This window comes from Thermobia domestica, chromosome 1 (assembly GCF_964235325.1).
Source record: "Thermobia domestica chromosome 1, izTheDome1.hap1.1, whole genome shotgun sequence".
In the NCBI taxonomy this organism is placed as follows: domain Eukaryota; kingdom Metazoa; phylum Arthropoda; class Insecta; order Zygentoma; family Lepismatidae; genus Thermobia; species Thermobia domestica.
The window spans coordinates 118,405,545-118,418,641 of NC_137454.1; positions in this window are offsets into that span (position 1 = coordinate 118,405,545).

Sequence of the window (13,097 nt, forward strand, 5' to 3'; positions counted from 1 at the left end):
TTTTTTCCCTAGCTGGAAACCAGACATTCTGTCTGCCTTCACAAGTTCCCCCTGTCTGACCTGTAGGTCAACAGCAGTTAAGATAAACATTCTCCCCTTCTGGTTCGATACAGAAGCTTGGTTCTTTTTCTATATTTATGTAGTCTTTTAACAAGTTAGATTATTATTATTATTATTATTATTAGTGGTAGAATACTGTTAAGGAAATCCATATAGATTGTGTATCTTTTTAAATGTCATTTTTGCTTCTAAAAGGAAGATTCTTTTTCGTTCTTCGAAGCATTAAAAATATATGTATGTCTTTGGTCTAAAACAAGTACGATAAACTGATGAAGGGTCTTGAGTTCATTATGTATAAAACCTTTCAAGTTTATTACTTGAAATCTTTTATGTTTTAATATATGTTTATAGTATAAGATACTATTTGTACAATTCTCTGTAATATCTCGATGTAACCTCATTCTTCCAGAGAAAGGGGCTCACACACATAAATTCAAGGACTACACATCACATGCACACGCATGCGCACACACACAATCTTATCTTTTGCCTGGCTCCGCCCAAGGCACCTTGTTCTAGCCAATCTAGATGTTAATGGCATGGCTCGTTCCAATAGCTAGCGTCTCCGCCCCTCAGAGTGGAACTCTTCCGAGCTCCTTGTGCACCCGAACCGTGTGCAAAGCCAATAATCTTTCTTTTCAGGACACGGGTCCCCTCGGGCTCCGCCCTAGGTACTTTTTAGGTCTCCACGCATGCTCAACCTCTGACCTTACGGTCTTCGTGCAACGTTTGCACACGTTACTATTTTGCACACAGACCGTACATTGGTGCCGCTTGCACCTCCGACCGAGGCCCTTAAAAACGCATGTTTTGGCCTCTCTCGTCGGACAACGTCCCTCTCCTGAACCCCTCAGAGACGTGCAGACTACGAGGAGTACGCAATTCGTTAGGTACGTCTCAGTTCAGGAACTATCACGAAGAAGTCTCTAGTTGTCCATCCCTCTGCCTTCAAACCTCTCTGCCTCTACGGAGGCCTGCCTACTCATTCTATTGGTTACCTACCTCACTACCTTGGTTTACCCAGTACTTGGCAATCTGTTTCCGAAAGCTCGATGGCTCAGCCAGGGTTCTCCCATAATTGCTGGTCGGCTTAGGAAACTGACGGTCAAAGTACTACCCTACCTAATCCTCACAGTAACTTGGCAATCTGTTTCTGAAAGCAAGATGGCTCAGCCAGGGTTCTCCCATAATTGCTGGTCTGCTTAGGAAACTGACGGCTAAAGTTACCTCCTTCCGAACTTGGCAATCTACTTCCGCAAGTTTCGCTTCAGCCCGGACTCGCTCCAGAAACTGCTGGCAAGCTTAGGAAGTTGACGGCTAAAGTTCTGTCGCACCCCTATTTGATGTGTGTTTTGACAGACTCTAAGTTTATTGCTCAGCTGGCCTAAAACGCACCGGTAGATCAAATAGTTACTCCCTGTTTGATGTCTGTTCGCAGACCGGTAGATCAAACGGTAAACCCTTACACCTTCCTTGTTTGATGTCTGTTCGCAGACCGGTAGATCAAACGGTAACCTTAATTCCTTCTGGTAACCAACTTTGTTCAGACGGTAACCTTTACACCTACCCTGTTTGATGTCTGTTCGCAGACCGGTAGATCAAACGGTGACCTGTTCCTAACCTCTGGTAGCCTACCCTATTTGATGTCTGTTCGCAGACCGGTAGATCAAATAGTATACCTCTTACCTACCTACCCACTAGGACTGATTCGTGCCCTCCCAGTCTAGTGCAGTTTTGTTTTATTTGTGAAAAGTGCTACAGTCAAGTTTATTTGTTTATCAGTGATTTTAGTGAGTTATTGTTACTACCTATTGGAACGTCGCCACGTAAGTTAAAACTCTTTTTATAAATAGACACAGTACTTACACTACCGCCCCGGCTCTGGTTCTTGTAATTTGTTTAGAGCCAATAAACTGCAGGCTTACTGCAAGGAACATATTTCTCGAGTTTTGTTTCAAGAGATATCCCAAAGGATTGTTTGGTTATCAAACCTTAATCAGGATAACGATTCCATTGTTTCCATTAGAAGTTAAGTCTTGGCCACGGCCAACGCTACCGTGTAATACTAAGATTCTTCGAACTGTTTTGTTAGCAGAGTTCCTGTTTCCATTATAACTTTGCCGCTCGAGTTATAGTTGGTGTTTTGCAGAAACTTTGGTTGACTAAATAGAAGTATTTTGGAAATTACAAAACTCTCTTGTGTGGGTGCCGGTCTACGCAAACGCATACCGCCGGCCCGCCACAAAATTTGGTGGCAGCGATAAGGATCTGTAACCAAAATTTGGTGTCAGCTTTGTGGGATATCTTGAACAATCTAGGATATCTTGAACAACCTAGGATATCTTGAACAACCTAGGATATCTTGAACAATCTAGGATATCTTGAACAATCTAGGATATCTTGAACAACCTAGGATATCGTGAACTTTTTGCACAGCCTTAGGATATCAGGAATAATCGTGACATCGTAAACTTTGTTACAAGTTTAAGTTATTTAAGTGAACTGTGTTTTGTGCATGTGCATTTTGCATGTGTGATATTTATTGTGTGCTGAAAGTTTTTCCATCTGTTTAACTTTCATTCCATCCTCCTTGGCGGAAGCGAAAAAGGGAAAAGGACGCTTTTGTTGTTTGACTGGCCATCAATCAGCAAAACATCCTGCTCACTGTATCGTGACGCCAAACGCACATTAGTGATTTCAGTTCATTAGTGTTTAAATAAGTGCAGTGCATTTTAGTGTTGAAATTAGGCATTTTAAAGCCCCATACAGGTGAATAAACTCATCGTAAATTTAGATTTAGTTAGGTTAAGTGAGAAATTCCTCTCAGATACCATTATTGCTCAAACCTTCGAGTTTTCGCAAATCTAAGAGGTTCATTCATTTATTTAATTTGTTGTTTCCACGTTGAAACGTAATTTGAATTTTTAATCATGGCAGAAGCTGACGGAAGTAACGTACAGCCAGAATATGTTAAAGTTTCTCAGGCAATTCAGGTTATTGCAGAACCATTTACAGGAGATCGTTCTAAGTTAAGGCAATTTATTGATAGTTGTGAAATTGCTCAAGGGTTAGTTAACCCCCGTGATAAACCTGTATTATTGAAGTTTATTAAGTCGAAAATTTTAGGAGAACCTAGAAATCGTATTTTAGTTAGATTGAACGTAGATACTTGGGAAGCAGTCAAGACAATTTTAGAAGAGAATTATGCTACACATAGATCCATTGATTATTATGCTTGTTTATTGTTTTCTGCCAGGCAAGGCAAAAATGAGGGTATTAGCTCATGGGCTAGCAAATTAGATACAATTCGAGCTGATCTGAAAGCTGCTGCTTCGAAAATATGTCGTGAAACTGAAAGAGCTGGTGCTCATTCACTTATTGATCATTTGACAAAAGCATCTTTTGTCCAGGGAATTAGCGATCCCCGCATTCAAACAGTAATTCGTGGTAAAAGTACAGAAGATGATAGTTTCGCTCAATTAGTAGATTTCGCTCTAGTTGAAGAATCGCACATATTGTCTCAGAGACGAAAGCCATTAGATTCTAAGAATGAAGATAGGACAAATTCTTCAAATCATAACCATAAGTCAGAGAAGAAAGGAAATAGGAAATTTTCCCAGAAAAAGCATTCTGAAAGTAAATCTAGAGATTCTCATAACTCTTCTCATTCCCGTAAGGATAGTAGAAATTTTAAGAAAAAGGTTCATTGTTTAGAAGATTGCGATCATTCAGTAGACTCGCATGAAGAACCGCATGATAAACATTGTAGTGAAAATAGTGACAAATTTGAGGATTCCAATTCTTGTTGTGTTTTACGTTGTACACACTCCTATCACTGTCGTGCAAAGCGTACCCATACTTGTGCAAAGAAACGCATCCATATTTGTACCCGAAAGAACACAAGTTCTCCGCGTTGTTCTCATCACCGCCAAACGCGCAGTCCTTCTCCGCGTAGTTCTCGTGGCCGCAAAACGCGAAGCCGTTCCCCGCGTCGCATTCAGCGTCGCCCAGCGCGAGATCCTTCTCCGCGCCGTTCTCAATGTCATCGCACAGCGTGTGCTCATTCTCCGCGTCGCACTCAGCGTCGCCGATTGCATAGTCATTCTCCGCGTCGCACTCAGCAACGCCCAGCGCGTAGTCCTTCGCCGCGTCGCCCAGTGTATGTGTGTCCTCAGCGCCGTACACCGCGTAAACTTTCTCCGCGACCAAAACCGAATAATGTCTCACCGCGTCGTCATCCCGTAGTTGACACGCATGATTGTGAATTGAAAGAGAAATGCCGTGCTGACCACAGCACCAAGCCAAAATCTTGTAGCAAGAATAAGTCTTTATGTTGTTTATCGAGACACAACTCCTCCAGAGTTAAATTAGAGAAACGTTTTGATAGTAATAGAAATCAGAATGATAATGTTAAGAAGATTTTCCTTTGTTCCACTGAACAAACGAGTAATAATTGTACGAAGGTGTACCCACCTCAGAAACCTGATCGAAATTCTGTTAAGTCTGATACAATTGGACGTTACGCCCAATTATGCGAATGTTCCACTAAGAGTATAATCGATGAAAAGGGTAAAATTAAAGTACGAATGATTGATTTAAATAAGAATTACGAAATGTTATTAGATTCAGGCTCAGATCTATCGCTTATTAAGTATAGCCATTTACGTGAGTCAATGTTGAGAAAGATACATAGATGTGACTCCACTCCAGTGCATGGATTCAATAATTTTCATGCCCATACTTTAGGTACATTAGATCTTAAACTAGAAATAGGCAAGAATAGAGTGACTCATACTTTTCATGTAATGCGTAGTGATTTATTACCTCCTAATGTAGCAGGTATAATAGGCAGAGATTTTCTTCTTGAACATCATTGTGTAATTTCGTATGACGGACAAGCTGAATTGAAAATTGATGTAGGAACTAAAGTAAAGATCCCAGCACGTACCGAAAAGCTAATTGAAGTTAAGACTGAAAATAATGGGATAGGATTTTTGTCCAAACGTACTTTGGCAGACGGTGTATTCCTGCCAGACGCTATAGTTAAAGCATTCGATAACAAATGTGTTACTAGCATTTTGAATTTGACTGAAAATGAGGTAGACGTACAAATTCCTCCAATCTCTTTAGATTTTGAACCACTTCTTGATATGACAAAATCTCATAGTGTTTATGCATTGAGCAAATCTGACAATGCAAGTCAAACTAAAGGATTAAAATCGCGTTTAGAATTACTCAGGCAGAACTTGCGATTAGACCATTTGAATCCAGAAGAGAAAGCGTTAATACTGTCGCATTGTGAAGAATATCATGATTTATTTTATTTAGAGGGAGACAAACTCTCCTACACTGATGTGATTGAACATAGCATCCCCATTCATCCCGACAAACGAGGTACAGTCGTGACTCAGAAACCGTACCGTATTCCAGAGGTACATAAGGCAGAAGTACAAAATCAAATCGACAAGATGTTAGATGAAGGTATAATTTCTCCAAGCAAGAGTCCTTGGAATTTTCCGATATTAATAGTGCCGAAAAAGATGGATGCATCAGGCAAACCTAAGATTCGTATATGTTTAGATTTTCGTAGGCTTAATCAGATTACTATTGGAGATAGCTTTCCTTTACCGAATATTACCGAAATACTAGATCAGTTAGGGCAATCGAAATACTTTACGACCTTGGATTTAGCCAGTTCGTATCAACAGATTAGAATTAAACCTGAAGACCGTAGTAAGACCGCCTTCAGTACACCATATGGTCATTACGAGTATAATCGCATGAGCTTTGGATTATGCGGTGCCCCCGCAACATTTCAGAGAATGATGAATATTGTTTTATCCGGATTGCAAGGATTAAAGTGTTTTTCGTATTTAGACGATTGTTGTATCTATAGTAGAGACTTAAAGGAACATATGTCAAGATTGAAACTTGTATTTGATAGGTTTCGAACCTACAACCTCAAACTTCAGCCTGATAAGTGTGAATTTCTTAGAAAAGAAGTAACATATTTAGGACATCAAATAACAGATCAAGGTCTGAAGCCAGACCCTCGCTTAATTGAGAAAGTGTTACATTTTCCGCATCCGAAAAATGTCAAGCAATTGCGTGGATTTTTAGGACTAAGTTCTTATTATCGTAGATTTATTGAAGGCTATAGCAATATAGCCAAACCTCTCACTCTTTTGTTAAAGAAAGATGTTCCATTCAAGTGGGAAACTAAACAAGAACTAGCGTTTCAAACTTTGAAGGAAAAATTGACAACACCACCTCTCCTTCAATATCCTGACATGAGCCGTCCCTTTATTATTACCTGTGACGCCTCAGAAGTCGCAATTGGAGCTATCTTGTCTCAGGGCCAAATTGGTCAAGACAAACCAATCGCTTACGCTAGTCGTACACTTAATAATGCTGAAAGAAATTACTCCACAACCGAACGTGAATTACTTGCGATAGTTTGGGCTGCCAAACTATTCCGCCCATACATCTTTGGAAAGGAAACCACCTTTGTGACTGACCATAAACCTTTACTTTGGGTGTTTAGTGTAAAAGATCCTAGTAGTAGACTTTTAAGATGGAGAATTAAGCTAGAAGAATATAATTATAAGATTGTTTATAAAGCAGGTGTCCGTAATACCAATGCTGATGCATTGAGTCGTATTGCATATTTAGATCCCGATCCAGAAGGTCAACCTTCTACCCTTGACGAAGAAACAAAGAGTAGGATTCTGAAAGAGTTTCACAACCTTCCTGCCGGTGGACACCAAGGTATTCATCGAACTATAGCTAAAATCAAATCGTACTTAGAGTTGAACAATATCGATCCGAAATCTTGGAAAAGACTAAACACCGATGTCGAAGAATACATAAAGAAATGTGAGTCGTGTCAAAAGAACAAACTCACCCAACCTAATGTCAAACTTCCCATGGTTTTGACCACCACTCCTGAAGTAGTATTTGAGAAATGCGCTTTAGATCTTGTAGGGCCGTTTCCTGAGAGTTCTCTCGGAAACAAATACATCTTAACATGCCAAGATGAATTATCGAAATATTTAGTGACCATTCCCCTACAGCAACAAGATGCAGAAACCGTAGCTCAAGCCTTTGTGACTAAATTTGTTTGTGTTTTCGGTATACCTCAAACCATTCTAACCGATCAAGGTACTAATTTTATGAGCGATACCTTTAAGAAAATGTGTCGCATGTTCCAGATTAGGAAACTACATACTAGTGCATTCCACCCGCAGACTAACTTCATTGAAAGAGTTCATAGATCTCTTGCTGAGTATCTGAGGCATTACGTGTCTGAAAATCAACTGGACTGGGACGTCTGGTTGCCATACGCTGCTTTTGCTTACAATACAACTCCGCATTCAGTAACTAACTATACTCCACACGAGTTGATGTTTGGCCGGATGGCTAACATCCCTGGTATATTACAGAAACAAAGTACTGATATTAATTACGCGTATGATGATTACATCAAAACCCTAAAGCAGAAGCTTCAGAACAGTTACGAGTTAGCTAGATCAAAATTGAAACAATCTAAGATTAAAAACAAAGAACAATATGATAAGACCGCCTCTCATAAAGAACAATTGTTTAAAGTAGGCGATCAAGTGTTACTTAAAGATGAATCTGTTCGAAGAGGACGATCCAAGAAATTGGGTTCACAGTGGATCGGTCCATACAAAGTAGTTAAAGTTAAAGGTGTTAATTGTACTATTGCTAATCGAAGAAAAACATTTGTAGTTCATGCTAATAGGTTAAAGTTATATTATTAGTAGATTATATTAGTAGACTTTATTAGTAGGTAGTGTAGTTTCCATTTTTGTTCGCAGCCATCATGAGACATCCTCTCTCCTTGTCTGCTTGCTTGATTATATATATATAAAAACTTTTGGTTATATGTTCTGTTTATTCTCATCTAGAACTTTAAATAAGTGTAATCACCCGAAAACTCCACAAGGTTGAGCAAATTAAAAAATACATACATGGTGAAAAACCAAAGAGGAATATTTAATTAACTTCATAAATTTAATTTGGTTGTTTGAAATCTAAAAATTCTAATTTTGGTATTTCAGATGTTAATTATCAATGACTCTTATTTAATTATTTACGATAATTAAATCAGATGTCATTTCATATGTTAATTATTATCAAATAGTCTTTTGAAAACTATTCATGACACTGTGTTGTCTATTAAACGTAGTCAATACTTGTAGTCAGACATTTATGAAATTCCATGTTATACATTAATAAAATTATCTTGGTCCATTATTATCATCAATCAGAAAATTCTTGGTTATGTTATTAGTTTACCTTTGACTGATGATTTAAGATTTAATATGTATAAATTAATTCCATTTTAAAGACAATAAGTATTTCTTTATACGTCCGTATTTTATTATTGAAGTATTAAAGCAATCTTACCATAATATTGTAAAATTGATGAACATATGTTTAATATTTGTAAGAAATTAACTTTAGATAAAAACTGTAAAGCTTATGGTCCAAATTCCTTAATCAGTTCTCAGGAAATATATGTAAGTAACAATACAAGTAAAGATTTGCTGCCACTACTAAATGATAGCATTGATTGTTGTATATTCTCAAACTCAAGGATCAATATTAAGAATATGGAATTTACCTTACCGTTAAATCATATCATACACAAAGTAACAGATTTACAATATGCCAGCCATCGTGTTGAGGATGTTGAAAAATTAATTAATGAACAAGAATGGCAGATAAGACAAAGTAATCATGTATTTTCTTATTCTATTTTGACTTATATAATCATGTTTAGCATTTTTATATTTCTTTGTGTGTATTGTAGTTTTAAGTTTAATTGTTGTAGACATAGGAATAAATGGTGTAATTCAGACTGTATCAGAACCATATGTTTTAAGCCAACAATCATTGCAGGTGTACAATCAAATAGTCCAGCTCTTAATGCTACTTATCGAGCTGCATCTGGTGAAATAACTTTTAACGAGGAATCACAAGATGATGATTCACCTCATCTCAATCAGAGAGTTACTAGGTCTAGGAACTATCGTAAAATTTAATTTTGGAAATTTTTTTTTCTCAAATTTTGATTGTAGTTAGTACGAAAAATTTTTGCCTTACAGTTAAAACTTAAATTTTTGCCTTACAGTTAAAATTTTTCTTTCCCTAGGAGGAAGGACTGTAGTGGTACCGCAAATTCGCCATTTCTTTTTTGCGAATAAATATTCTTTTTTTTTCATTTTTAAAAACCTGCAACAGAATTCGTATTCATTTACTTCTTTAAAAATACAAATTCGTGTTGAGTGTTCTTTTTTTTCCCTAGCTGGAAACCAGACATTCTGTCTGCCTTCACAAGTTCCCCCTGTCTGACCTGTAGGTCAACAGCAGTTAAGATAAACATTCTCCCCTTCTGGTTCGATACAGAAGCTTGGTTCTTTTTCTATATTTATGTAGTCTTTTAACAAGTTAGATTATTATTATTATTATTATTATTAGTGGTAGAATACTGTTAAGGAAATCCATATAGATTGTGTATCTTTTTAAATGTCATTTTTGCTTCTAAAAGGAAGATTCTTTTTCGTTCTTCGAAGCATTAAAAATATATGTATGTCTTTGGTCTAAAACAAGTACGATAAACTGATGAAGGGTCTTGAGTTCATTATGTATAAAACCTTTCAAGTTTATTACTTGAAATCTTTTATGTTTTAATATATGTTTATAGTATAAGATACTATTTGTACAATTCTCTGTAATATCTCGATGTAACCTCATTCTTCCAGAGAAAGGGGCTCACACACATAAATTCAAGGACTACACATCACATGCACACGCATGCGCACACACACAATCTTATCTTTTGCCTGGCTCCGCCCAAGGCACCTTGTTCTAGCCAATCTAGATGTTAATGGCATGGCTCGTTCCAATAGCTAGCGTCTCCGCCCCTCAGAGTGGAACTCTTCCGAGCTCCTTGTGCACCCGAACCGTGTGCAAAGCCAATAATCTTTCTTTTCAGGACACGGGTCCCCTCGGGCTCCGCCCTAGGTACTTTTTAGGTCTCCACGCATGCTCAACCTCTGACCTTACGGTCTTCGTGCAACGTTTGCACACGTTACTATTTTGCACACAGACCGTACATTGGTGCCGCTTGCACCTCCGACCGAGGCCCTTAAAAACGCATGTTTTGGCCTCTCTCGTCGGACAACGTCCCTCTCCTGAACCCCTCAGAGACGTGCAGACTACGAGGAGTACGCAATTCGTTAGGTACGTCTCAGTTCAGGAACTATCACGAAGAAGTCTCTAGTTGTCCATCCCTCTGCCTTCAAACCTCTCTGCCTCTACGGAGGCCTGCCTACTCATTCTATTGGTTACCTACCTCACTACCTTGGTTTACCCAGTACTTGGCAATCTGTTTCCGAAAGCTCGATGGCTCAGCCAGGGTTCTCCCATAATTGCTGGTCGGCTTAGGAAACTGACGGTCAAAGTACTACCCTACCTAATCCTCACAGTAACTTGGCAATCTGTTTCTGAAAGCAAGATGGCTCAGCCAGGGTTCTCCCATAATTGCTGGTCTGCTTAGGAAACTGACGGCTAAAGTTACCTCCTTCCGAACTTGGCAATCTACTTCCGCAAGTTTCGCTTCAGCCCGGACTCGCTCCAGAAACTGCTGGCAAGCTTAGGAAGTTGACGGCTAAAGTTCTGTCGCACCCCTATTTGATGTGTGTTTTGACAGACTCTAAGTTTATTGCTCAGCTGGCCTAAAACGCACCGGTAGATCAAATAGTTACTCCCTGTTTGATGTCTGTTCGCAGACCGGTAGATCAAACGGTAAACCCTTACACCTTCCTTGTTTGATGTCTGTTCGCAGACCGGTAGATCAAACGGTAACCTTAATTCCTTCTGGTAACCAACTTTGTTCAGACGGTAACCTTTACACCTACCCTGTTTGATGTCTGTTCGCAGACCGGTAGATCAAACGGTGACCTGTTCCTAACCTCTGGTAGCCTACCCTATTTGATGTCTGTTCGCAGACCGGTAGATCAAATAGTATACCTCTTACCTACCTACCCACTAGGACTGATTCGTGCCCTCCCAGTCTAGTGCAGTTTTGTTTTATTTGTGAAAAGTGCTACAGTCAAGTTTATTTGTTTATCAGTGATTTTAGTGAGTTATTGTTACTACCTATTGGAACGTCGCCACGTAAGTTAAAACTCTTTTTATAAATAGACACAGTACTTACACTACCGCCCCGGCTCTGGTTCTTGTAATTTGTTTAGAGCCAATAAACTGCAGGCTTACTGCAAGGAACATATTTCTCGAGTTTTGTTTCAAGAGATATCCCAAAGGATTGTTTGGTTATCAAACCTTAATCAGGATAACGATTCCATTGTTTCCATTAGAAGTTAAGTCTTGGCCACGGCCAACGCTACCGTGTAATACTAAGATTCTTCGAACTGTTTTGTTAGCAGAGTTCCTGTTTCCATTATAACTTTGCCGCTCGAGTTATAGTTGGTGTTTTGCAGAAACTTTGGTTGACTAAATAGAAGTATTTTGGAAATTACAAAACTCTCTTGTGTGGGTGCCGGTCTACGCAAACGCATACCGCCGGCCCGCCACAAATTAGTATTAACAGGGTAGACGAATTCAATGAAGAAGAGATGAAAGAGTATTTTAAGAACCTAACAGAAGTTACCGAAAAATATCATTTTTGCGAAAATTCTATCTTTAACGTTGACGAAACAGGTATATTCACAGTATAGACACCAGAGCATATTTTGGATCTAAAGGGAGTGAACAGCTCGGAGCACTAATATCATTGAAAAGGGGTAAAACCGTTACAAAGTTACCATGTCTTACATACCCTCTATGTTTATCTACTCAAGAAAACGCATGTCACCTCAGCTGCAGAAAGGAGAATCTACTGGATCTATATATTCGTGGATGGAGCAATGAATCTAGTGGCTGCAACATTTTGCTCTTATTGCGAAACCAACAGATGATTCGGTCCTACTTATTTTGAACGATCACACGAGCCATATTTCATAGAAATTTACAATTTTTGTAAGGAGAAAGGAATTGTTATGGTTACAATACCACCACATACCTCACATAAACTTCAGTCGCTAGACCTCACCTTTTTTGGACCCCTTAGAACATATTTTAACAAATAATGCACACTGTTTGCGAAGCGCTACGTTAATAAAAAATTTCTCCATATGACTTAGCTGAGATCTTTAATAGAGCTTATCTGAAAGCAGCAAATATGGACAAAGCTGTTAATGGTTTTAAACAAGCGGGTATTTGTCCTTTGGAGCCGGACACTTTTAGAAAAGAAGATTTTGAAGCTGCTCAGCAATTCTACGCCATAGAACTTGAAGATGAAAGAGAGACTTCTGAAGAAGTGAATTCCCAATTGCTTTCCGATGCTCAAACTATTATAGGCCTACGCCAAAATGAACAACCATCTTCGACTAAACTAAGGCTAAATCGAGAAGAACATCAACTACCCGGAACATCATCACAGCAGTTACCATTGCTTGTCCAACCGTCTTCTTTACAAAATAAGGCTGTGAAAGTCTCACAGATTTCTCCTTTCCCCAGGCCTGCCGAGTCAACTCCTTGAAATAACAAAAAGCATTCAGAAATCTTACCTTCTACTCCAACCAAACGAATATTGGAAGATGCTGAATTCAGAAAGAGCACTAAGCGAAGAAAGCACCAAGAAAGTAAAGGTGAGAAGAAAACTCGAAAATTTGATGTTGGTGGAAATCGTGAAGACAAGCTGAGGAAACAAATTAGAAGGAGACCTAAATGTACAGTCACAAAAAAAACTGAAGTTTTTGGAAAGTGATTCTGATGCTTCGCGTTAAGGAATTTGCGCTACTAATCAATGCGTGCCAATACCCAATGAAATGCATGTGATTGCCCGATGTGGTGGGGAATACCACGCGTTTCTCGTTTTCCGCAAAATTTATGTTTACATAACCTACGAAAATCAAGGAGCACTACCAACGACCGAATATAAAACT